Consider the following 24,585-nt stretch of genomic DNA (forward strand, 5'->3'; position numbering starts at 1 on the left):
ATAAAGTTTGCGGACGATACCAAGCGGGGTGGGGTTGCAAGTGCTTTGGAGGATAGGATTAAAATTCAAAACGATCTGGATAAACTAGAGAAATGGTCTGAAGTAACTACGATGAAATTCAATAAGGACAAATGCAAAGTACTCCACTTAGGAAGGAACAATCCGTTGCACACCTACAAAATGGGAAATGATTGCCTAGGAAGGAATACTGCGGAAAGGGATCTGTGGGTCCGAGTGGATCACAAGCTAAATATGAGTCAACAATATAAAGCTGTTGGGGGAAAAAAAGCAAATATCATTTTGGGATGTATTAGAAGGAGTATTGTAAGTAAGACCCGAGAAGTAATTCTTCCACTCTACTCCGCACTGATTAAGCCTCAACTGGAGTATTGTGTCCAGTTCTGGGCACCACATTTCAGGAAAGATGTGGACAAGTTGGAGAAAGTCCAGAGAAGACCAACAAACATGATGAAAGGTCTAGAAAACATGACCGGTGAGGGAAGATTGAAAAAATGGGGCTTGTTTAGTCTGGAGAAGAGAAGACTGAGAGGGGACGTAACAGTTTTCAAGTACATCAAAGGTTGTTACAAGGAGGAGGCAGAAAAATTATTGTTCTTAACTTCTGAGGATAGGACAAGAAGCAATAGGCTTAAAATTGCAGCAAGGGCAGGTTAGGTTGGACATTAGTAAAAACTTCCTGTCAGAATGGTTAAGCACTGGAATAAATTGCCTAGGGAGGTTGTAGAATCTCCATCATTGGGGATTTTTCTGCCTTGAGTGCAGGGGACTGGACTAGATGACCTCTCGAGGTCCCTTCCAGTTCTATGATTCTATGTTTGAAGAGAAATGCTGGAAAGCGGGAATTAAGGGCAGCCTAAAGGCTCAAAAACCAACAAGCAAATAAAAAGAACTCGTACTGCTAAGATTTTACAGGACTGAGGCCTAAGCAGAGACAATGGATAAAGGGTTTTGAACAGGAAGTACCAGAGACTTACAAAGGGAGATGAATATCTGACAGTGGAATTTGGCCCAGTTATAGCATATGAACAATTGTGAATATGAGAGACCTCATCGCTCTGATTTCCTTCTGCCTGCTGCAACTTTTGCTTTCCAAGCTACCCTCGTCTCTGTTAACATGCACAATTACATTCCCTTTTTCCTCATGACATATGACCACTAGGAAGAAGCTGAACCTCGTCGATGTCCCTTCAGATAGCTCGCTATTAGGGCAGTTCACTGCCTGAAAAGATGATCTATTGCATGAGCCACGTCAATTTGTTTTCATAAAAAAAATTGCTAACCTCCACAGCAGCACGTAAAAGTAAAGCCCAAACAATAACAGACTGTTTTACCACAGTCCAGTGGAATTACAGGAAGACCAGGAATTAATTACAAGTCTTACAGGCAACAGAAGATATCAAGCAGTAATAAATGCTTCCCTCCTACATAGGGAAATAAAAGGTTGATATATAAAAATTCCCACTTCCTGTAAAAGTGTCTAAGAAGGGGGTTGGTTTATTGCTTCTTCCTCAATCCTCAAGGCAATTGTTGGGAAGCCTTCCCATCAGCTCTTAAACTTGACCTAGAAAATCATTTAAAGAGTATATGCCTTTTATTGCCAGGATGTAATGCAAACAGCTTCATCCCCCCATAAACACCCATAGAAGACGATTGCCTCTCAGGCTGGTTCCTGTAAAGGCCTTTCCCTCCCTTCCCGGTCATCCTTATCAAAGGCTTAGCTCTCTGTGCCACAGTTTGAGGGAAGCCCCCCACCCCAAACACACAAACATCTGTCACTCCAGAGCAAGGCCCCTTTAATGCACATATGGCCTAACTGTGGTGCTACCTCAATCAGCTGCAGGTGGAAATTCTTGCCTCCGCTTCTGTTTTTCTCATATATTTTTAATATGAGGAGCTTTTCAAGGGCACACAGTCAATTGGGAGTGCATGTCTGTGTATAGATCGAGGGGGGAAGGGAATTGTTAAGTAAGGACTTGGCTGAATAGGAAGGATGGATCCTCAGGGTCAAATCCATTAATACCCGATTTCTAGACCCATCCTTGAGCAAGGAGATCTTCGTCGTTTGTAAAAACCAAAGCATTTCTGTCAGGAGTACTTTTTCACGACGGAGCAATGGGTGCACTCGTAAGCCTGGTGAGCCTGTAAGACATAAGCAGTATTTGGGCAGAACAGAAGCAGAGTATTAAAATGCAGCACAGAAGTTAAACAATAGTATGTGCATGCCCTTGGTAGCCTGCATTCATCTGAAATAAGGCTTCAGAGTTCTCTCTGGCATATCAAATATCTAAGTCTTTGCAGTGTCAGTTTGATTCCAAGTGGCCTGAGATATGAGGCTCTGTATCAATTTGATTGTTATGTACATGAATCTTGACATTCTAATGAATTTTCCTTTTTTTGCTTTTGTTTTAAATTTCTCAGGGTAATGAGCCATTCTTGTGAAAAAGACAGTTTGTTCTGCTCTCTTGTAAATGCACAGAGGTGCGTTTCTTCACCTCCCATCATGAAGAGCAAACATTCATAAACATGGGCAGAAAGCAAACAGTGACAACTGGCCAAGCCCTTGGGAGCAAGGGGTGGAGATCAAGGGGATGGGGGAGGAATGCGCATTTAGGGAATGCTTCTTGAAATTGCAGAGATTTTGGCAGAGATGAACACTGAGCAAAAAGAGACACATGCACAACACAGTCAGTGAACAAACGTCCTGTTATGTTGCACCTGCAGCTGGATGGGAGCCACTGCCTCCCTCTCTCTCTCCTCCTGACCCACCCTTTCCAATCTGGAGGCTTTTACAGGTGCTCACTTCCATCTCAGATTGATGGGAAACTTGCCAAATTCTGCTGTCCTTGGCAAAAGCTTTCAAAGAGTCACCAAACTGAAGACCTTGTGAAGTTTAAGTCTCTGTATGTTAGGGTCCATTTATCCTAGAACCATACATATAGGGGGACCCAAACACAGTATTTATAATGTAGAAATGCCCAGGGGACCCAATCAGAATTGAGGTCTCTTTGTGCTAGGTGCTGCATATAGGAAGACAAAGTCCATGACATGTAATGCTTACAGTTTAAGAAACTCAGTGTAGACTAGGACATGTTCAAGCTTTACTATGGTTCAGGGCTATAGTCCAGAAACAGGTAGTTGCCATCTATACTACAAAATGCATCCATGTTTTAATCAGGCTGGAGTTCCTCTGTGTTGTAACTGAGTCCCCCTCTGTGGCTGTAATTCTGGTTTAAATAAGCAAATAGAAATGGGCTGGGCAAGCTGAGTTTGAAGTTTGATTTACAAGACTTTAGGGTTCATCTCAACAACCCTTCAGAGCTCAGTGGTTCGACTTCAGGCTCCTTTTTATGCAAACCAAAAAAGTTTGGAGGGTTTTAAAAGGAAGATTCCAGCTTTGGCTTCTCTCTAGCAAACACGAGAAGGCTTTCAACTGCAGTTTAATCAGGGAACTGGAAGAACTGTAGGTGGGACGCATTATCCCATGGTACAATGATTCAATGCCATTGTCCCACCAGTGTAACAAAGATGAGCATTTTGTCTATGGTCTGTACTCTATAGATTCAGTCCAAAGTGTATCAGAGGTTAAAGGCGAGGTAGTTGTCCACTGTCGGCTAGGATAAGATTCAACTTTGCTTTGAATGAGAGCAGGGATTTTTCTGAACCTGCCACCCAAAAGGACGACTAGTTAGTGTTCGTTATGCATTCACCGATTCGCTGCATGTAGAAGTGACCCATGGTATAAGCAATGGCTGTTAGGGCCACACCCTTCTGTAGCCATGCAATCATTGGGTCTTGTGGTGGGTTATTCCAACATTTCCCCCCTCCAGCTTTAATGCTTGTTCATCAGTTTTTCTCTCTCTTACTCTTATTACGTTTGCCATGCCTTATTGTTGGGTTTGCTTCAAGTTAAAAGAGGAATTCAGGGACCACAACCTGGACGGCAAAAGAAGAGTCGCTATATGGATCTACCAAATGCAAAACCTTTTCAGGTTTCCTAACCTCTAGGGCAGCACTGGCTAGTGCACTAGCATCCAGATGCCAGAGCTGTTTGTTCAACTGCAGATAATTGGTTGCAGATCATTATAGCTGGATTGTTTCTCAATGGCCGATGGCTATGCCACTCTCTCCTATTCTCTTGTCCTCACATTGTTTCTTGTCTGTGTTAGGTTTCTTACCCCACTGGTGGTCCTTAATGTGGTGGTGGCAGGGGAAAATACTTACCTGCCTTGCTTCAATATCAGTGAAATGACCATACAACAGATACAGGAAGCATGCACATCCTGTAAGGGCCCTCAGTTTAAGAATGAAAATGAAAGTGTTCTATTCTGAGAGTATCCTCCTTCGGTACCGTTCACACCCTAACCCTTACCCCATTCACATTTTAGCCACCCACTCATCTGTCATGCTCCTCAGTCATATTGTGTATTTGTCATGATGAGTTACCAGCAACCCACTTCAAAACAGTAACTAGATGTCATTTCAGAAAGTCTTTCAAAACTACTTAATAAGGAAGAGCCTAAAAACAAATAGTTATACAAATAATATTAGGCTCTTACCAGAACTTGAGCACCTCGCCTCATACCTTACTACTCAGATCAGATATGTAAGCATAGTTTTTATGATTACAGTGTCACTCTAGGCACGATATCCCACAGCATTTCCATCACAGACTGATTATTCTCCACTGGTGCCTATTGTAGGGGTGTTTACACTGAGAAATGTTGCTGGCATAGCTGTATCAGGGAGGGGGTGTGATCTTTTGTCAACAGAGCTCTGCCAGTAAAAACCCTACTTACCCTAGATGCAAGGCTATATAATGCTATAACTTATGCTAGTCAGGGAACCGGTATACACTATACTGCTATAGATTCATAGATACTAAGGTCAGAAGGGACCATTCTGATCATCTAGTCCGACCTCCTGCACAGCGCAGGCCACAGAATCTCACCCACCCACTCCTACGAAAAACCTCACCTATGTCTGAGCTATTGAAGTCCTTAAATCATGGTTTAAAGACTTCAAGGAGCAGAGAAGCCAGCCTCTTTCTACTGATTCAACTCTGTCTATGTGAACAGGGATTTTCCAGTTTAACTATACCCAAATGGCAAACTTTCCAATGGAGACTAGTACCAGGTCTACACTATATGCATCTTCTGGCATAGGGGTGTGATCTCTGACTAACATAGGTGTGCTGGAGGAAGAGCCCTGGTCTAGATGCAGCTACGTTGGTAAAACTGCTTTTACCACTATAATGAGTTTCATGCCAGGGTGGTGGAATGCGCTGTATTGGTAAAAATGCCGTTTTGCCAGTATAGGGGTGACCACATTAGGAGCACTTTGCCAATATAGTGTAACAGCATAATTATACCAGTGCTCCCAGTGTCAACCCTCTCTCGGCCTTATTCATTGAGAACAAACTAGCTGAAAATTGTAGCGCTTTTCTCTGGTGTCAAATCATAAGAACAAAGAGCGGCCATACTGGATCAGACGAAAGGTCCATCAAGCCTAATATCCTGTCTTCTGACAGTGGCCAATGCCAGGTGCGCCAGAGGGAATGAACAGAACAGGTAATCATCAAGTGATCCATCCCCAGTCACCCATCCTGGTGCCTCTCCAGGTATTGCAAGTTTTTTGCAAGTGTTTGCCAAAAGGTTGGTGAATAAATTTCAAAGTGGGTGGAGTGGATTGTTTACAGAGTGTTTGCATCAATGATTTGTGATGCCTTGTAGGTATGTCATTGGTCATGTAAGTCACCTGCTCTTTCTGCTCCTTGGTTGGAGGATGGAAACCTCTAAAACAGGCGATTAACCAGTGTGGTTCAGCGAATACTGACTGACGAATAGCAAAAGTTCTTGTTCATGTAGCAATACTCTTGTTTGGCTGGAATGCAGAGATCCCTATGAAGAAGAGGCATGCCCCAAACTTTCACACCAAGAAAGAGCAATTCACAGAGATGCTTGCAAATATCAAATCACAAAGGGTTGGAACGGGTCTGAATGCAACAGTCATTTGGAATTCAGGTGCAAGCACTGCTTTAGCAATATGCTCCCAGCTCTGTTGGTCACACAGGCATGGGCTGTCTCCTGCTGCCAAAAAGTGATCAGGAGAGGCAGCCCCAACTGCAGGTAGGTAGTAGTTCATTGATTGAAATTGGCAATGACAACATTTTGGTTTGAGATGACACCCATGGCCTATGGGGGGAAAAAACCATCCAAGAGCTCCTAGGGTGATGTGTAACTTTGTTCTGGTTTACTGAACATGGAAGAACTCTGAAAAGTGATTCCATAAAGATGAAAGTCTCGTGTTGCCTCTCTGTCAATTCACTGCTGCAACTCACCCTGAGACTGAATATCAAACCAGGCTTTTTCTGCCTATTACATAATCCCCAATACGTAAAGCTCAGCAACTGGAATCTAGCTGACAATTACATTATCGATGCATGAGGCAGAGTCTGACTCAGTCTCTATCTGTGTGGGCTGCAATGGGCGGCTTTGATTCAGCAAAGCACTTAAGTGGATGCTTAACTTTAAGCACGTAAGCAGTCCCATTGAAGTCAATGAGCATAGCCATGCTTTAAGATTTGCAGAGGTGGCAATAAATTTAAATTTGGGGGGGTTGGGAACAGTGTGCTACTGTGATAACAAAAATTGTTTTAAACACATATCTAGGAATAAACAAAGTATATGTTCCCTGTTTGTATTTTAAACTGAGGGCCTTTATCATTAGGGGGTTTTAGACTAAATCCAAGCAAGCCAGAATTTCAGCTGATGTGAATTCCCATAGCTTCATTCATCCTTTGACTTCAGTGAGTAACCTTCATAGAATCAGTTCCATTGCTATAAGTCTACATCTAAACTCTTTGGTATGAAATAATGTCTTTATTTTCCCCTCCTGTCTGTTTTATCCTCATCATGCAGTGGCTATATCGTCTCAAAACATCACCTTATCATCTCATAAAACTCCTGGGGCCTCTTCCCATTCAATACAGCTGGAGGCAGGCACTGATTTTATCTAATTGCAAATTCCCCTATAAATGAAGGGTTATACAATATAATTCTTAATTAAATCCCAAACACTGAGTCACTTCATTGCATATAAATGGCGCCTCCTATAAATATGATCATAAACAGATTATACTTGTACAAATTCTCACCTCAGATGTAGCATAAATTCATTGGGCCATCGATCTCCTTAGTGGTGTTTGCACAATTGTTGATACTGAGGTGTGGGTGAATTTGATTCAGGTAGGTGGTGGATTACATCATCATAAACAGAGTGTTTTGGTTTTCTGTGGCATGTCTCCCACTATAACTGAAAAAAAATCAGTAAAGACATTTACATCACGGATCGTCATGAGTCAGTGTGGTTACAAAGAACAGGTACAGTCTCATGGTCAGTACAGAGTGAGAACCTCAGAAGCTGCTTTCCCTTGCTCTGCCACTTAGGGCTGGTCTGTGTTGACAAACTGACCCACATAGCTCTTCCAGAATAACTATTCCACACACGTTAGTGTGGAATAACTCCCCATATTGACCCTCAGTTATGAAGTCAAAGTGACTCCATTTTGGACTAATTACTCTGCCTTGGAAATGGAGTAATTGTTCTGGAATAAAGTCACCTTTATTCTGGAATAAAGTGTCCACACGGAGGCAGTATTTTGGAATAGATATAGCAGAATTTTTATTCCAGAATAGTTATGCCGGTCCGTTTCTCCCATGTAGACAAGGCTTAGCTGGGAGCATTATTAATACAGCACTCTCTTCTTGGGAGGAGTCTTCCAAAACTGGGATGGCATCAACTTTCAGAACAAGGGACACTTTGTGCCTTGGCTTCATGACATGTAAGGAAATAGGGTCTAAGATGTGGCGAGTTTCCTGGATTCTGTTCCTGACTTTGCCACCAAGCAAAACACTTGGGCACGACACTTTAGCTCTCTGATCCTTGAAAGCAATGTGGCAGTTCTATCTCTGGTGTTATTCAATTGGAGTCTTTGGAGTTACAGTCAGGAGGGACTTGGCCCATTGGTATAATAATATGTGTCTAGTCAATAGGAGTTTTCTTAGGATGGATTAGATAATGTTTGCAAGGCTCTTTGAGATCCCTATAGGAAAGAAGCTATAGGAAGTACAAGCATTATAGCCCCTGAAGCCTTTACTCCAGGCCTACCACTGTCGGGACACACACACACAGGAAGACACCGTCCCTGCCCCAGAAAGTGGACAGCCTAAGAAGACAAGCAGATGAAAGAAAGCAACATAATGAAATATATATAGGTTTTTAACTATATTGTGGGGGAGATTTTCAACATCACAATGGGCAGCAAGGTACTCAGCTCCTTCTGGAAGGAGTTTAGTGCCCCAGGCCCACATTGTCTCCTAACTTCCATTGAAAAGCACCTAACATATCTAGCCTAGCACTGTCGGGACACATACACAGGAAGACACCGTCCCTGCCCCAGAAAGTGGACAGCCTAAGAAGACAAGCAGATGAAAGAAAGCAACACAATATATATAGGTTTTTAACTATATTGTGGGGGAGATTTTCAACATCACAATGGGCAGGAAGGTACTCAGCTTCTGCTGGAAGGAGTTTAGTGCCCCAGGCCCACATTGTCTCCTAACTTCCATTGAAAAGCACCTAACATATCTAGCCTAGCACTGTCGGGACACACACACAGGAAGACACCGTCCCTGCCCCAGAAAGTGGACAGCCTAAGAAGACAAGCAGATGAAAGAAAGCAACACAATATATATAGGTTTTTAACTATATTGTGGGGGAGATTTTCAACATCACAATGGGCAGGAAGGTACTCAGCTTCTGCTGGAAGGAGTTTAGTGCCCCAGGCCCACATTGTCTCCTAACTTCCATTGAAAAGCACCTAACATATCTGAGGATCTGGGCCTAACTCCCTGTGAGGGGATGCGTAAACTCCAGCCTGCCACTGAGGGGTTAAGAGACAGAGTAGATGTCTTCTCAGCTGTGGCTCATTGCGGGGACCATCCACAGCTGGGATACGTGCCTGCAGAGCTGGCAGAAAGAGCCCATGAGGGAACCTGAGAAGACTCTGTAGCAGCTCCAAGCAGTTGGGCTCTCCCAGGAGCAGGTGCTGGAAGGAGCTGCCCTGTGAAAGGGGCCTGGAGGCGGCTAAAGGTAGGCCGTCAGAGAAGCAACAGTGATTCTGAGGCAGCAGAACTGAGCTGGGCAATACGGGGTCCCTGGACTGGAAAACCCGGAGTAGAGGGAGGGCCTGGATTCCCCCATTTGCCACCAGGAAAAGGATGTAAAAGAGTTCTGAAGTAATGACTGTAGAGTCCCCAGGGTGGGACTGAAGGCCACATACGGTTATTAGACTAAAAGAAAAGGAGTACTTGTGGTACCTTAGAGACTAACAAATTTATTAGAGCATAAGCTTTCGTGAGCTACAGCTCACTTCATCGGATGCATTTGGTGGTTTTTTCCACCAAATGCATCCGATGAAGTGAGCTGTAGCTCACGAAAGCTTATGCTCTAATAAATTTGTTAGTCTCTAAGGTGCCACAAGTACTCCTTTTCTTTTTGAGAATACAGACTAACACGGCTGCTACTCTGAAACCGGTTATTAGACTGTTTGTTTGGAGACTCTGACCCTGGATGGGATGGGGCCTATGTATGGCTGGAGGGATGAATTGTGACAAGGGGCAAACTACTAAAGCTTGGAGAGGCTCTCAAGAGGGGGCTGGACCATGCCTGCCTGTGAGGGGGTGCACTGGCTGACGAGTGACCCCCCTGATGTACTCCCACCTGTGCATATGAAAATCTTCCCCAATACACTCTTCCCTAAACATGTATCAGTGATACCCCATGGGCCCCTCAGTTCAGCCATTGTTAGCTGGCCTGTTGTGGGCATCATGGAAAACTGTGGGCCTCAAGAAGGAGTTTGAAAAGGATGGTGGTGGCCACCTTACTGATTGGTTTATGGCCTTCCATGGATAAGGGGGGTGTAGGGAAGAAGGCACAAAGATTCAGATGTTTGTGTTGGTAGTGGATAAGTGCGTGGTCTAGGCAGTCGTCATTGGAAGAAATAAGCTGATGCAATAAGGCAGGGGTTCTCAACCTTTTTCTTTCTGAGTCCCCCCCCCATCCATACATGCTTTGAAAACTCCATTGCCGCCCTGAGCCACAATAATTGGTTTTCTGCATATAAAAGCCAGAGCCGGCATTGGAGGGTAGCAAGCAGGGCAATTGCCTGGGGCCCCATGCCACAGGTGGCCCCACAAAGCTACATTGCTCAGACTTCGGCTTCAGCCCCAGGTGGCAGGGCTCAGGGACCCAGGCTTCAGCCCCATGTGATGGGACTTCGGCTTTCTGCCCTGGGCCCCAGCGACTCTAATGCTGGCCCTGCTTGGAGGCCCCCTTGAAACCTGTTTTAGGGGCCCCCAGATCCCTGGTTGAGAACCACTGCAATAGGGGACAAGGGCAGACAAATAGACCAGGTAAAGGAACCTTGATGTGATCAGAGTGATGGGGAAGGGAAGATGGTTGTAGGGGCTGCATTTTGAATGGGACAATGTGGGCATTGGAGGCCAATAGTAAAGATGGGGGAAATAACAGCGACCTGGAGGAAAGCTGTCACAGCCTGGAAAAATTATAGAGAAAGAAGCAAGCTTTGAACTCTACCTGGATCAGTGGGACAAAGTCAGTGGGAGTTTTTCCCAAGGGACTACAGAGTTAAAAATGGGCAAGGACTTCAGGATGTCCCATAATAATATTCACTTATTGTTCTATATTAATTATTAGTTATTATTCATTACTATTCATATCCATTCAAAAAGGAGTAAGGTGTAGAACTACTGCTACGCAAGACAAATATTCCAGCTAGCTGCTGCAGCCACTGAATATCTGGATCACAGCCAGCCAAAGCAAAAGGAACTGATAGAAATGTATGTTCCTCACTAGTTACAGGAGTCTTTCAACTGCTGAGGGACAGAAAGAACTTTGCAGTTTCTTTGGTTGATGGCATAACGAGTTCTCCGTGAGTCATTCTGTTTTCACAGTGATTCGCTTTACCACAAAGCTTCTGAAGGACGATGGTAGGACTGAATGAGGGATTTTCCAGCGGGTTCCTAACATAGCCCATACACTTAGTACAGCAGGAGGCAGCTGTGTGACCAACGCTGACCAAAAATCTGCATGTTCCTTCCTAGCCTCTGGCACCAGGGTAGTGCTTGGAGACCTGCTGGAACAAAACCACCCTGGCCCTAGGCCCATGCAAGCCTGCTATTAAAGCTATCCGCATCTTCCTAGAATGACAGGCAGGATAAGTTGGTGCACAGAGCTCACTACCATATCTGGGAATCCAAAACTATAGAACTTGTTGAGGCATTCTATGTAGATCAGGCTAGGTCTCGGTTTCCCCCTGCATAAAATAGGGACAACAATCTAGCTATGGGACGGGTGGTATGAAGAGGTGTGACTAGTTAATGTCTGGCCAGCCCTTTGAAGATCAATAGGGAGTATTCTGTTCTGGAGGACACTTGAATGACCTTGGATAGATCTTTCATGGTCCCATATGTGGGTGTTTGCTTAATGGACTTTGTGCTTGATTCTCCTCTCTCTTGCTCTTTCTCTCTCTCATATGAAGCAGGAGTAACTCCACTGGCATTAGCTAGTGTAGCTGCTTTCCAAGCGCAAGCTATTCATTACTCTGTGGAAAACTAATTCCAAGCCCAGACTTTCAAAAGCAGCTAGTGATTTAGAGTATCACAATTCTTGGGTGTCCAACTTATGATCCTTTGTAGTGCTTGGAGTTCCCTAACCAGTCAAGAGCTGCATTGTACATATGTACCTACATGCAGTGAGAGGGAGCTCTTCAGGGCAGGGGCTTCCAATCTAAATAGACAAGACTGATCAATGGAAACGGGGGCACAGAAAGGTGAAGTGACTTGCCCAAGTTCATGCGGTAGATCAGTGATAGAAGCAGAAATACACCAGGTCTCCTGACTCCTACTGCAAGGTGTTATCCATTAGGACATACCATCTCCTGACATTCAGAGACCATTGAGCACTCATCCTCTAAAAAGCAGCTTCCTTTATGGTAATCATGTTGGGCATTTAATAATGGATAACACCCACAATCACTTCTGAAAATCTTGGCCCCTGAGTCTTAAAATTCCACCTTTCCGGTGTGAGATTTCCTGCCCTGAAGGATAAATTCCACTGAGTTCCTCAAAGACACTCCTCTTTCCTTGCAGGTCAGGTAGAAATGGACTCCACGGAATCCGAGTTCTGTACTGGAAATGCGATTAACTGTGGCATTGAATGACACACGTACAATTCCAAAAGCGAAAACCGATGAGAGAGACTGACAATTGCACAACTGTGGAAAACTTAGTCCTAGGAGGAGTTGCCTTTCTGCACTTAAAGTGAGAAGCTGGGAGGAACCCCCCACCCCCACCACAAAAAAAGAAGAAGAAAAAGGCCTTGTTGTGTCAGACCCTGATATAATTTCCAGGCTGTCAACTTCTGACTAGTGTTTGTTTTGAAACCTAATTGCTTTCCTGGTCTCATACCATGTGAGCTTCAGCTGGCTGGCTCCTGGGGAGGTTCCTTTCACTTTCTTGGAAGTCAGAACTCCTTTTCCTATAAATCACAAGTTTAAATGACTCCTGGCTGCTGGGTAACAGAAATGTTTGTTACTGAATAGAGAAAGTAACGGAGATGCCAATTTCCTTGTCAGTTGTAGGGGTTAGCTGCTGTCAGTGGTGCAAGTAGAAATCGTTTCTTGCCGCTACTGAACTCATGGGAGAGACACAAGGGGGGGAGGGCATGTGACCTCCCCATGTGCCTCCTTCCTGCCCCCACACACTTCCCATCCGACACCGCCCCCTTGTATATACAAGCATCAATATGCTTAACTATTCACTCCCCTCCCCCCACATTTGTAATATTCAGTCTGTTTATATGAAATATGGGAGATGGGTGAGGAGCCATTTCAGCATATGTATAACTTATTAAAAGACAAATTTTAGGTAAAACCGTATCCTAAACTGCTTTTTGGTATTGCACCCAAACATTGCATTTAAATGGGGGATTCAACTTCCTTTATAGGAACAGAACAGACTCCTGAAGCTCTTTCCAGTCCACAAAAGTGGTCCATAGTCATGCAAATAGTCCCATTGTCTTCAATGGGATTGATCAAACGATTAAGGGTTTACAGGAGTTTGTAAATTGTTCTGGATGAAACTGACAATGCCTGAATGGTCGGATCAGAAGAAGCTTCATTTGAATAAAGGTGGGCAGATGTGTGTTAAGTCTTAGCTCCGTTGCTAAGATGAAGAACATATTTTCTTGGCAGGTTCCTGAGGCAGCGGGTTTAAGGCTGTCAGTGTCCGGCATTATAACCTTCACTTATAGTTCTCTCACCCACAAAGCTGGAAAATGAGGCATTTGTTTTTTGTTTTGCTGCTCCAGTTCTAGTTAACAATGCACATTAGACTAGTTTGGCTGCAAAGAAGAATTCTAGGTTCTCTGGGGACAATACCTGATTCCCATCAGGCTACAGAACTGGGCTGACATCAGAATCCAAACATCCAAGCAGATGCATTCCTCTAATGATTTGGACTTGATGTGATGCAGTATGGAGGTCATGGATAATTCAGACCAATGGGGAGAAACAGAACCAAAACCACTGTTTGAACACCTTCCATTCGAGCCATGCCTCCCCTCTTGAGAACTCCTGACCAATGTAACAGCACAATATATATGATAACAAACTTAAAGGCTGTAAGTTTGTTAGCATATGTATTGTGCTGTTTAAAGCCATGTAAAGAATGAGTGCCCTCCCTAGCCACGTTCTGCTCCTTTAAGAAGCAGAGTGCATCCCCATCCCACCCCTCTGGAGGTGGGGGGGCTAGCCCCCAGTCTTTCCAGTACCCTGTACCCGCTAAAAAGCTCTTGCTGGTACTGCATACTGGTGGGTACACCCTATTTGCACCCCTGGCTGTTGTGTTTATGCTTCTTAACACCCCAAGAAAATTTGAACCAGTATTCACACTGGCAGAAACCTAGATTGTGAGCTGCCTGGGGCAGGGCCAGACTTGTCTGTTACCTGTCTGTCCAGGTTCTGGTACAATGGGTTCCTGAACCTTGACTGGGATTTCTAAGTGTGAACATAATAGCAACTTGGCCCACACTAGATCTACCTTTTGTTCTATCTCCCTGACCATTTATATTTCATATATCGCCACAGTATCCCAGGGCAACGCTTTCAAAAATGCCTTAGTCTCTCCAAAGCTATTTTTAAGAAGGGCCAGGGGTCAAATTTTCAGATGTAAACATGCAGACAGCTACTTTTGCAAGTCATGCAAGAGACTTAAGTGAGTTAGGTCCTAGCTCCTGTTGACTTTCAATTAATGTTTGACGAGGGGGAGGAGGGATAAATGGGAGGCATTTTTCCACAAACACTTTTACTGAAATTTCATTTTATTTTGGGAGTTGGTCCAAAGTTTGACAACCCCTCATTAGAATTTGAACCAAGAAAAGAGTGACTCTCCCATATATATATATATAGAGAGAGAGAGAGAGAGAGAAAAATTTGTTTTGTCTCTGCTTTTGCCCAGAAAGAGCTCGTTGCTTTCTTACCCTGTTCGGTGTGAGCCGGCAAGCTGACTAGCTGGCTATGACTGACGACTGACTTCTGTCTCTGCTACCGGTCCCCTAGCTCTCCATCTCCACCAGCAATACTGCCTTTGTAGCCCTTTTATGCTCTTCCTCTGGGGCCTTCGGTTTAGCATATATATTATGTTTTCTAGCTGCACACTATTTTGGGGAGGGGGACTCCTATAAGAGGAAAATGCAGCAAGGAACAGACAGGCCAAGACTTTCAAAAGCAACTAGTGATGTGGATGGATCAACTTTTGGCTGTCCAGCTTAAGACACCTTAAAAGGATCTGATTTTTCAGAGGACGGATGCTCAGCACTTCCTGACAATCAGGCCTCCTTTAAGTGTCTCAAGCTGGGCACTCCAAAAATGGAAGCAATCACAATCCCAAATCTCTTTGGAAAAATCATGACCTAATCTCTTTCCCTAACTTTTTTTTACAAATAGCGACAAGGCAAAAACCAGATTAACCCCGCCCACCCTGTCTCCCAAACTGTCTATTTCCCCAGAGCATGGTGGGGCAGGTGTGCTCCTTCTGGACAGAGATGGAAGGGAGAAACCAAGCCAGGGCTTGGATTATATGGGCCAGATCCTTAGCTGGTGGAAGTCCGTGAAGTGTCATTGAATTCAATGGAGCTACATGAATTTACACCAGCTGAGGATCTGGCCTTTTGAGTAACAGCAGGTGAAGTCTCACTTTCTTCCAGTAGCAATAAGTGGGGTTTTAGATGTCTAGGGCTATATCACTCTCTATGAAGGACTCGCACTCAGAACATCGCCATTGGCATCGATGGAGTGACAGTAACTGTTTATGTTGGGGAGTTAGAACTGTGTGGGCAATTCTCACTAGTTTTATTGAGTTTGGCAATATGAAATCAGCCTGGAATTGGGCCCACAAGAGGTAATCTCTCTGCTTGTAGTACATCTTGTGTAAGGCTAGCTGTCCCTGAACATATAGGACCTCGGTTTTGAAATCATGCCTCTTACTTTTGTACAAAACTACCCCTGCAAGGAGGCATTTCAGGGAAGTTCTGTGGCCTGTATTATGCAGATATGATGTTCCCTTGCCGTGCAGTCTATGACATAACTGCACACCTTCAATTAATTGTGTGTACAGAGGTGCTGATGGGCCAGATCCTCAGCTGGTGTAAACTGGTGAAACGCCAGTGAAGGTAAACCAATGTAATGTGGCTGAGGATCTAGCTCTCCATCTCAAATTACTGGTTTCCATCTGCAAAACTGCGTTGTGAATTTCAGCAGCAGGTCCTGGATCAGCATTTATCAACATGGAGCTTGGAAAATTTGCTCCCTACGTGAGCAAGGGGGAATTCTGACCAAAAAGTCTTTCCAGGGCAGGCAGAAATGATGTCTTTGGTTTTTTTTGTTTGTTTGTTTGGGGATTGTGTTCTTGGCTTGTGTCAACTTTGTGTATGTACTCTAGCTTTTTGAGTGGTCATAAGTGGCACTGGTAGCTCCACCAATCATATTCTGGTATTCTATTGAATGACATAACTGCAAGCTTTACTGATCATGGGCCAGGTTTTCCAAAGTGCTTAGATTTAATTTGGGCACCTAAACAAGGGCCAAATCCTCAAATGTGCCTGGGCAGCACATCACCGCTTCCAGGAGATTCTAATGGACAGATTATTTTTCCTCCCACCCCAAGAGCTCTGCACTCAGTGTGCACCAACATACAGAGAATCTGGCCTCAAACCTTCACTGCGGACCTGGTCCTGCTCCCATAGACTTCAGTGGCCCAGGGTCAAGCCCTGTATGAGCATTCACACAGCCCTAAACAATAGGGCTGAGATTTCCAGAGCTGGGCACCCATAACCCTTAGGCAGCTAGAGTATCTCAGCCCCATGTCCTGTCCCAGCTTGTCCTGGGCTCGGTGTGAAGTCTAGAGTGGATCCTTGGTTGATCCAACTTCCTGCTCAGAAATAGGAGTGGTAGCTCCAAGACGTTCTTCAGCTATACCATTGAGCTTCCTCCCTGTGGCTCTTCTTTCTTAGGGAGAGCTGGGTACAATATTGAATTTGACACATGGCTTTTCTCTCTAGTGTACCACTATATTGGAAAAAGCTTATTTCAACTTTCACACTGCTATATACTTGCACGCTGGGCAATGACCTGTTGCCAAGGCTGTAACAATGAGATCCCACAAAACAGTCTTCCTTACTGTGATAAATATCCATGTACCAGAGAAGAGGAGCAGCAGGAACTCTGATGTTTTCTCCTACCTATGAACAAGAAAGGAGAGAGCTTCACTTGATAACCTAAACTGAAGTGCCTTTGCTTGCAGAGTGCATACCTTGTACTCTTTGGAGACTAACAAATTTATTAGAGCATAAGCTTTCGTGAGCTACAGGTCAAGCTTATGCTCTAATAAATTTGTTAGTCTCTAAGGTGCCACAAGTACTCCTTTTCTTTTTGTGAATACAGACTAACAGGGCTGCTACTCTGAAACTTGTACTCTTTGTTACTGCAAAGTCTCTGGATACTAATGGCACAGTTTGGCAGGAAGGCTTTAATGAGATTAATTTTCAAGACTCCATTGCATGATCTGGTGTAACGAGAGGGTGGTGGTGGTCTACCTCCCTTGACTCTCAGGGCTGAACAGTTTGACAGTTATAAATTCAACCTTATGTGGGTTTGTCCCTTTAATGCATTCCATTTCCAGATGCAAATATTTCATGTTTTGATTTATTTTAAGGAACATCATACTTGAGCAACTGGTGCTCTTACCAGGGGGTAGCTGTGTTAGTCTGTATCCACAAAACCAACAAGGAGTCCAGTGGCACCTTAAAGACTAATAGATTTATTTGGGCATAAGCTTTCATGGGCTAGAACGCACTTTATCTGGGTTCTAGCCCATGAAAGTTTATGCCCAAATAAATCTGTTAGTCTTTAAGGTGCCACCGGACTCTTTGGTGCTCTTACATTCACCAAGCACCTTCCAAAGCCACATGACTAATAGGTGTTGGGGTTACTGTCTAGTAAACAATCATGCCATCTATTTCAAGAGATTTTTATTGACACAGACAGATTCCTGTAAATAAACAGTGAAAACGCAAACGGAAGTGGCTTTCAGATTAATCTTTAGGGAAAACCCTGATTTGCTTTAGAGTCACTACATCACCGGGGACAGTGAGTCATACATTGCCTGTTGACTGAACAATTTCCCCTCCATCTTTTGCTGGTGGAATGGTGCCAAAAGAGGCTTAACATGGCCCATACTCCAGGTTCTATCCCTGTAGCTGGGGGATGAAGGCCAATCAGAGCTTCTCCCCATCCTCTGACTGGCCAATGTGGGGCCAGAGACTCCAAAGGGGTGGGGGAGTTACCTGGTGTCCCTCAGCAAGTGTCTCCCTCACTTGCTACTGGGGCTGTCCCCCTTTGCTGCAGGCCCCAACAAGTTGCCCCACCCACTGAGGCAACTGAAAGGCAAGTATGCATCTGGGAAAGCCAGAATGTCTGAAGGAAGGGTTGCTTGGACTCCAGACAAGTGACTCCCCTAGGGTGATGCATGGGGAAAACCAGCTGGACCTATATCCTAGTTACATAGAAATGAAAAACAAAGGAGTAGCATAACTGTCATGAGCCTAATATCCCTAAATTCACTATCGTAGGCTTAGCAAGTCACTCATCAAGGACATGGGAGTCAAACAAAGCCATACATGTACCTCGAGCCTGCATTCTGCTTTATTTGAATTCCCCATCTCCATGGAGACTATCCTGTAAACCAGAAGATGCCTTCCACTCCTGTTGAACTCTAGAGGAATTGTAAGGTTCACACTGATCCTGTTTCCTCTAGATCATTCTTGTGCTGTCTTAACTAATCACCAAGGAGCAGAGTTTTATTTTTTATTCCTTTTTCTTTAATAATAATAATTAGTAATTAAAAAGAGTCCATGCAAAACATCCTGATGAATAAAAATGTTAAGGTTGTGAAGTGAAGCATTCAAATGTCAGGTAATGCTGAATTGTCCCATTCTTCTCCCCCCCGCCCCCCAGGTCCTGGAGTTGATCAAAAGAAAAGGGATTTCTCCATGGTGCTTCATGGCCTAGTTGATCACTGTGGAAGGTTCACCAATATTAATCTGGGGCGTGGTCTGGAAAGGTGCTAGGACATTCAGCCACTCAAGCCTGGTTTTTGCTTTTTTTCTGCAATGAGAAATGTGTGGTGTATTAAAAATACAGGCTGTCACTTTACATTGCCAGGTTTTTTTCCTGGTCCTGCTTGCAGGCTAGGGGCATCTGTAGGGAAGTGTGCAATCTACAGCCAGCCTAGGGTAGGGTGGGGTAGCACCTTGCTGTTCTAGGAAGCAGCCTGTTTTGTCTCCCTGTTCTTGTGTGGTGGTGGTCTAAAGATTAAGCAGTATGACACTACAACCTTCCAGCAAGAACACTGTATATTTCTATCCAATTTGTGTGTGTCATGAACATGGGAACTCTTGCTCCCAGGACCACTGTGGACCTGAATCACAGCACCATTAGTCCTCTCAGTGTAGGACACCCAGCTTTCCCTTTGCTTCCCTGGCTTCTGAAGCCTTTTCCTAGGCACTTGGACAGGAGAGAGGAACTGTTTAACTATATCCTGAGTATCTACACAATGCCAATAGAGTGCATTGAGAAGGTGGAGGTTGTGATGGCTCTCAGGGTATCAAGGACTGAGTCACCTTGTCCCTCTCCTGCCTCCAGCCTGAGGGAGATTTGCTGGTGCTTACCAGGGTATCCGCTCCCTGACATCCCCTGCCTGTCAATCAACCTGCAGGGCAAAGTAAGGGCTGATGTAGCCCAGAGGAGATTGTTTGGTTAACAATAAGTGAACCGCAGTCCCTCAGCCCATCTGAAGAGTTCTGTGACTGCCAGCCCCAGTCACTGGCTACTCACAGAAATACCAGGCCTGCTGTCCCCTGAAGGGCAGCATACGCACCAGCTTGTATGAGTCAGCTCAGGAGCAACACTTAATATCACAGCACTGAGATATATTTATAGTGACAAATCGTAAATTGCTTAGTAAAGATCAAGGAAGATCGAGGAAGTGAGTAAGGAAAATGGAAACAGAAGAGTTGCATAAAAAATCAAATTCTAATCCTTTTAAAGACTAAACTTAACAGGCTAACCTCCAGTCGAAATAAGTTTCTCACCTCAAATGTCTTCTGCAGCATTTTCAACTGAGCCTGGCTGAGATCCCGTTTTCATGAATATAAATGTGCTCTCCATTTACTTCCTAGGTGCAGGGGTAACAGAGTGCTTTCCTAGTTCCCCAGTTCTAGTCCAGTAAATCTTTGAAGCAGATCCCCAGATAAGAGTCTTTCTCCTCCTGTTCTTCTCTTCCTGTTAAATAGCTCAATTTAGCTCAGATTGGTGATTGTGAATAAGACAATATTCAATTTACATTTCAACAGACAAATAGGTGGATAAACATCTCTGGTCTGGCAGGAAAACAGTTTTTTCATCTATGCTGGGGATTAATACTTTGATACAAGAACATATTTCCAGTGTGTATGTACATAACTCCTTAGACAGTAGCTGTGCATACATTTTACAGTGATATCAAAACTAGTGTGACACTGGTTTTCTTTTGGTGAACGAGGATATAAATACCAGAATCAGGATATTTTGTTACCTCCTTGCCATGTGGCACTAAGGGTTTTTTTGGATCACGGGGACACCTCATGACTAAGCTGGAGGCTGCTGAGAAATATTGCCTCATGTGATAGCTACTTGCTGTGTTTGCACAACATCTGTGAAAGCAAGTAACTGAACCTCCGCGACGGGTGGGAGGTAGAGATGCACAGATGTTCTGACTAGCCAGGGGCCTTGTCTAGTGAGGCACACAGGATCGGATATGCATTGTACTCATACTTTGAGGCTAGGGCATAGTGGTGGAAAAATCTATATATTGTGTGCAAGGATTTTGTTATGTTTTGTGTCACTGTTTTTTTGTTTTTTTTTTTTAAACCAAGTTGTAAATAATAACCTTTTGTGAACACAACGCTGCAAACTACAAACCACTGGAATGGTGGCAGACATGCCTAAAGTGCAGATGTCTTTGTGCTGATGGGGTCACAAATACACGTGAGCGTACCCCAAAGTAGCCCATGATACTTACCGGAAGAGGTCCCCTCCCCTGCACTATCAAGTTGGCTTTCAACCTAGGTTTCAGGGGGTCTCCTGTCTCAGGGGGGTTGCATACCCAAGAGTTCCTGGCTGTCCATGGCAATCTTTGTGCTCCTAATTGGGGTCTGTAGGCGTCTGGTTGCTATGAGAACTGTGCAGAACACAGTAGGGTTCAGCGGTGGCCTCCCTAGCAAAACTCCAGTCTGCTTGTGAGAGCAGATCCAGGAACCATTGCTGTTGACCCTGGTGGCTTTATAATTCTCCTGGAGCCTCTCTGCTTCATAGCTGCACTGGGCCATGTTCAGGGAGTGGCCCATCTCCTTCACTGGGTCTCACGTATTCTGATGACTGCTGTTAACATGGGATTGGACACACTCCTCTCCTCAAGGACCAAGGAAGTCCAGGACCTGTGCATGGGGAAGCACAGGGCATGGGTGCTAGAATGGGTGTGTGAACTCCCCATGAGCTGGACTTTCACAGGGGCACATGGGAACATGGCATCCAGTCATGATGATCTCAGAGCAGTAGAAGGTACACAGGTTGACTCAGCTGTGCAGCAGCTCACTGTGGGGTAGCAGTGGGAGGAATGCTAGAAGGGAATAGTTAATTTGACATGAGTAGGCATCCACACAAGCCTTCTCCTGGGTTAGCTTAGTCCAAAATAGTATTAATCCACTTCCAAAGTGGATTAACTAATATCAAATGAGGTGCCAAACAACTAGGGGGCAACTGTGTGTGTGTGTGTGTGTGTGTGTGTGTGTGTGTGTGTGTGTGTGTGGACACAAGGCAGCTTATCCCACCCAAAAAACTCAAATTAATCTGAAAACTTTCATGTGTAGATAAGCCCTAAGCAACTTGTCCGAGGTCATGCAGGAAGTCAGTGGTGGAGCAGATCATTACTCTGGGGCTTGGTAGACCCAGGGTCAGAGACTTAACCATTGTACCTGGGATCCTCCTTTCTATGGGATGATTTATGCAAAATTACTCAGGATTGGGGACATCTGCAGCAATGATGCAGCTAAAAATGGCAGATGCCTCTCTCTGGTTATGAACTTTCCAAGCAATCGCAAAAATAACTACTAAGAACACAGCAAATATTCCTCAAAGAACCAGTAAAACAAAGAGCTGGGATGCCTGTTCTGATTAAATACTAGCTGAAAGGAGCACTTGATGACGAGGGTGTATTTCAGTTAACACTATTTCATAAAACCGTGCTGGATCGAAGGAGAAGATAAATTAAATCCAATAATAGGAAAGTCGAAAGGGGTGCCAGCTGGCTGCTAATCAAGAAGAAATGTCCTGCCTCTTACCAGGAGGAAGGGTTGTAACACAAGGGAGGCATACTCTGTGCATTCTTAACACATTAAAATAGCTTTATCGGGTTGCGGGGGGGGGGTGGCTTTCATTAGCACAGCTATTTGCATTTCTGTGCAGGATTGTGACACAGCAATCCATCTGTATTCTGCTAAGCACGTTTAATGTGGACTTGGCACATCATCTAAGCAATGCTGAAGGCCATCCCTATTCGGCAAAGCGCTGAACCTGGTGCTCCTGTTTAGCAGGTGCTTAAGTGCTTCGGCGTGTGCTTAAATGTCTCTTGCTGGATTTGGACCTAAGGAAGGAAAATCCTTGCACGCCAAAAGTCTTGTTGATACAACTTCTAAACTCCCTGATCTCCATTCCTTTTCAAATCTAGCTTTTGTCTTCCAGTAAATTGCATATTGCATGGAGATGCATATAAATAGCTACTGCGTTAATGGAAAAAATAGATTTTTTTTTCTTAACTGAACTGCAGTGACTAATGTGATGGATCAGCTGAACAAAAATTGGGCTGCTGAACTTTACTATTTGTGTTTTGTTCAACTTCATTATATTAATGCTTGAGACAAGGAAGGTGAGGTAATGCCTTTTTACTGGACCAACTTCTGTTGGTGGAAGGGACAAGCTTTTGAACTTCGTGAGGCTCTTCCTCAGGTCTGGAGAAAGTCACCAACATGCCTGAGCTAAGTACAAGGTGTAACAGATTATTAAGCATAACGGTTTCTCTCTCACGTCATACACTGATGACTGAAGTGATGCTATAACATGTTTTAAAAGGCCAGTCAGCTTAAAAGACTGTGTTTCACTTGTGTAACGTGATATACACATTTTGTTTCTGTAATATGCTTTTAAAACATTCCCTTATTTCATTTTGATCAATGTAAATGGTTAAAACGGAGAGTTTCTTGGTCCAATTTGCCTGTTGCCATTTATGCTGCTTGTTACTTCTCCCTCAGTTTGGGGGGGGGGAGGGTTGGAAAAACTAGTTTCACCTTTTTTTGTTTCTATTTTTATTATTTGTAAAGTGCCTGGCACAACAGGCCTGTGATCTCAGTTGGAACATCCAGGCACTAATGTAATACAAACACAGAAGATAGCCCCTACTGTGAAGAACTAAGGCCTTGTCTACAGAGGAGAAATGGAAGAGTCCTAATTCTTCTGGGTTAGTTTTTAGTCCAGGGTAGCTATTCTGGCCTAAATCAGGAATTCCAGAACAACTTTTCCCCCCACCCCAGTGTGGACACCCACTGTTCCACAACAGAGAGCTATTCTGGAATAGCCATTGCAGTCTCTTTCCCTGTATAGGCAAGACCCCTACAATCTAACTAGACAGGAGAGACAAAGGGTAGGGGGGACAAAGCAACTCAGTAGGTAGTGGCATTGCTAGGAAGAGAACTCGGGTTTCCTGACTCCCAATTTATTGCCCAGCTCATTAGACCATGATGCCTGATCTCAATGAGACTACTCAAAGACTTCAATTAGGTATATGCTAGGCCGGGGGAGGCCAAGGAACTTGGCACCTTGTAGGCTTAAACCCTAAGAGAGCCATTCTTTTAATTCAAACCCATGCTGTGGTCCTGACAGTCTGGGATCCTCCCTCTGTCAGCATTCCAGGGGGGCTGTTCGGCTCACATGTTCTCAAACTCTGCGTAGGAGGGTGCCCTTGGCTAATGAATGGAAGGCCAAGTTCCCAGCTGTTGATGGACAAGGAACTGCTCTCTTGAAAAATCCTTTCAGAACTGGTTTTACTCCTTTGCGAAATGAACAGTACGTTTGCATGTTCCCTGAGATGCTGTGATCAGGATGTTTCAGAACTGATCTTCCTCAATTCTGAAACTGAGGGGCAGGGGGAAAGAGGTGGGCGTTGCGTGAGCCGTTTAGCATCAACAGCTAGCACCAATTCCTTCCAACTGAGCATTTCACTTCCCCCCGGCTAAACTGGGGTCTGTGATGTATGCAAGTGTGATTAATGAACCATGCGTAAGCTGAAAGATGATTTGTGGGGCAAGGGTGAAATAATCAATTCATGGTCAAATGATTGATGCTGCTAAGTACACTTGTAAATGCCGGCCTGTTTCATACGTTCCTTGGTCTGCTCCTGTGCTATGGAAGGCAATGGGCGTCTATGCCAGAGCTTTCAGTGGGAGTAGGTGCAGATCTTTTAGCCACATTACATCAGAAAAGAGTAAGGATATTCCTTGCGCTGTGTTCTTCAGGACCTTTCTCCCACCTTGCCATAAAGACAGGAAGGGTCATCATGACCCCTTGAGATCTTTGTGCTCCAACCTGGAGGTCACATGTTCTAAGGACAACTCACTAGCACAGTGGCTTTTAACCTGTGGACCCTTAAAGGTCTGCAGACTGCCTAAAATTTCCAAAGGGGTCTGCACCTAGAGTTAGATCTCAAGTTACCAAATAGAGGTCACAGTTGAGGGGACACTGGGGGACAGGGAGTGGGGGGGATGTCAGATGTTTGTGTA

At 44.5% G+C, this 24,585-nt stretch overlaps 1 long non-coding RNA gene across 1 annotated transcript; it reads right to left on the minus strand.

Moving 5' to 3' along the window:
• Positions 1–845: 845 nt before the first annotated feature.
• LOC119844568 lies at positions 846–23,995 on the minus strand. Its single transcript, XR_005289322.2, has 4 exons — positions 19,810–23,995; positions 16,839–16,899; positions 7,175–7,332; positions 846–2,160 (listed from the first exon to the last, which is right to left on the minus strand). It is a non-coding gene; the product is annotated as an uncharacterized LOC119844568 (long non-coding RNA).
• Positions 23,996–24,585: the final 590 nt, after the last annotated feature.

The sequence above is a fragment of the Dermochelys coriacea genome, chromosome 17, assembly GCF_009764565.3.
Source record: "Dermochelys coriacea isolate rDerCor1 chromosome 17, rDerCor1.pri.v4, whole genome shotgun sequence".
NCBI lineage: Eukaryota > Metazoa > Chordata > Testudines > Dermochelyidae > Dermochelys > Dermochelys coriacea.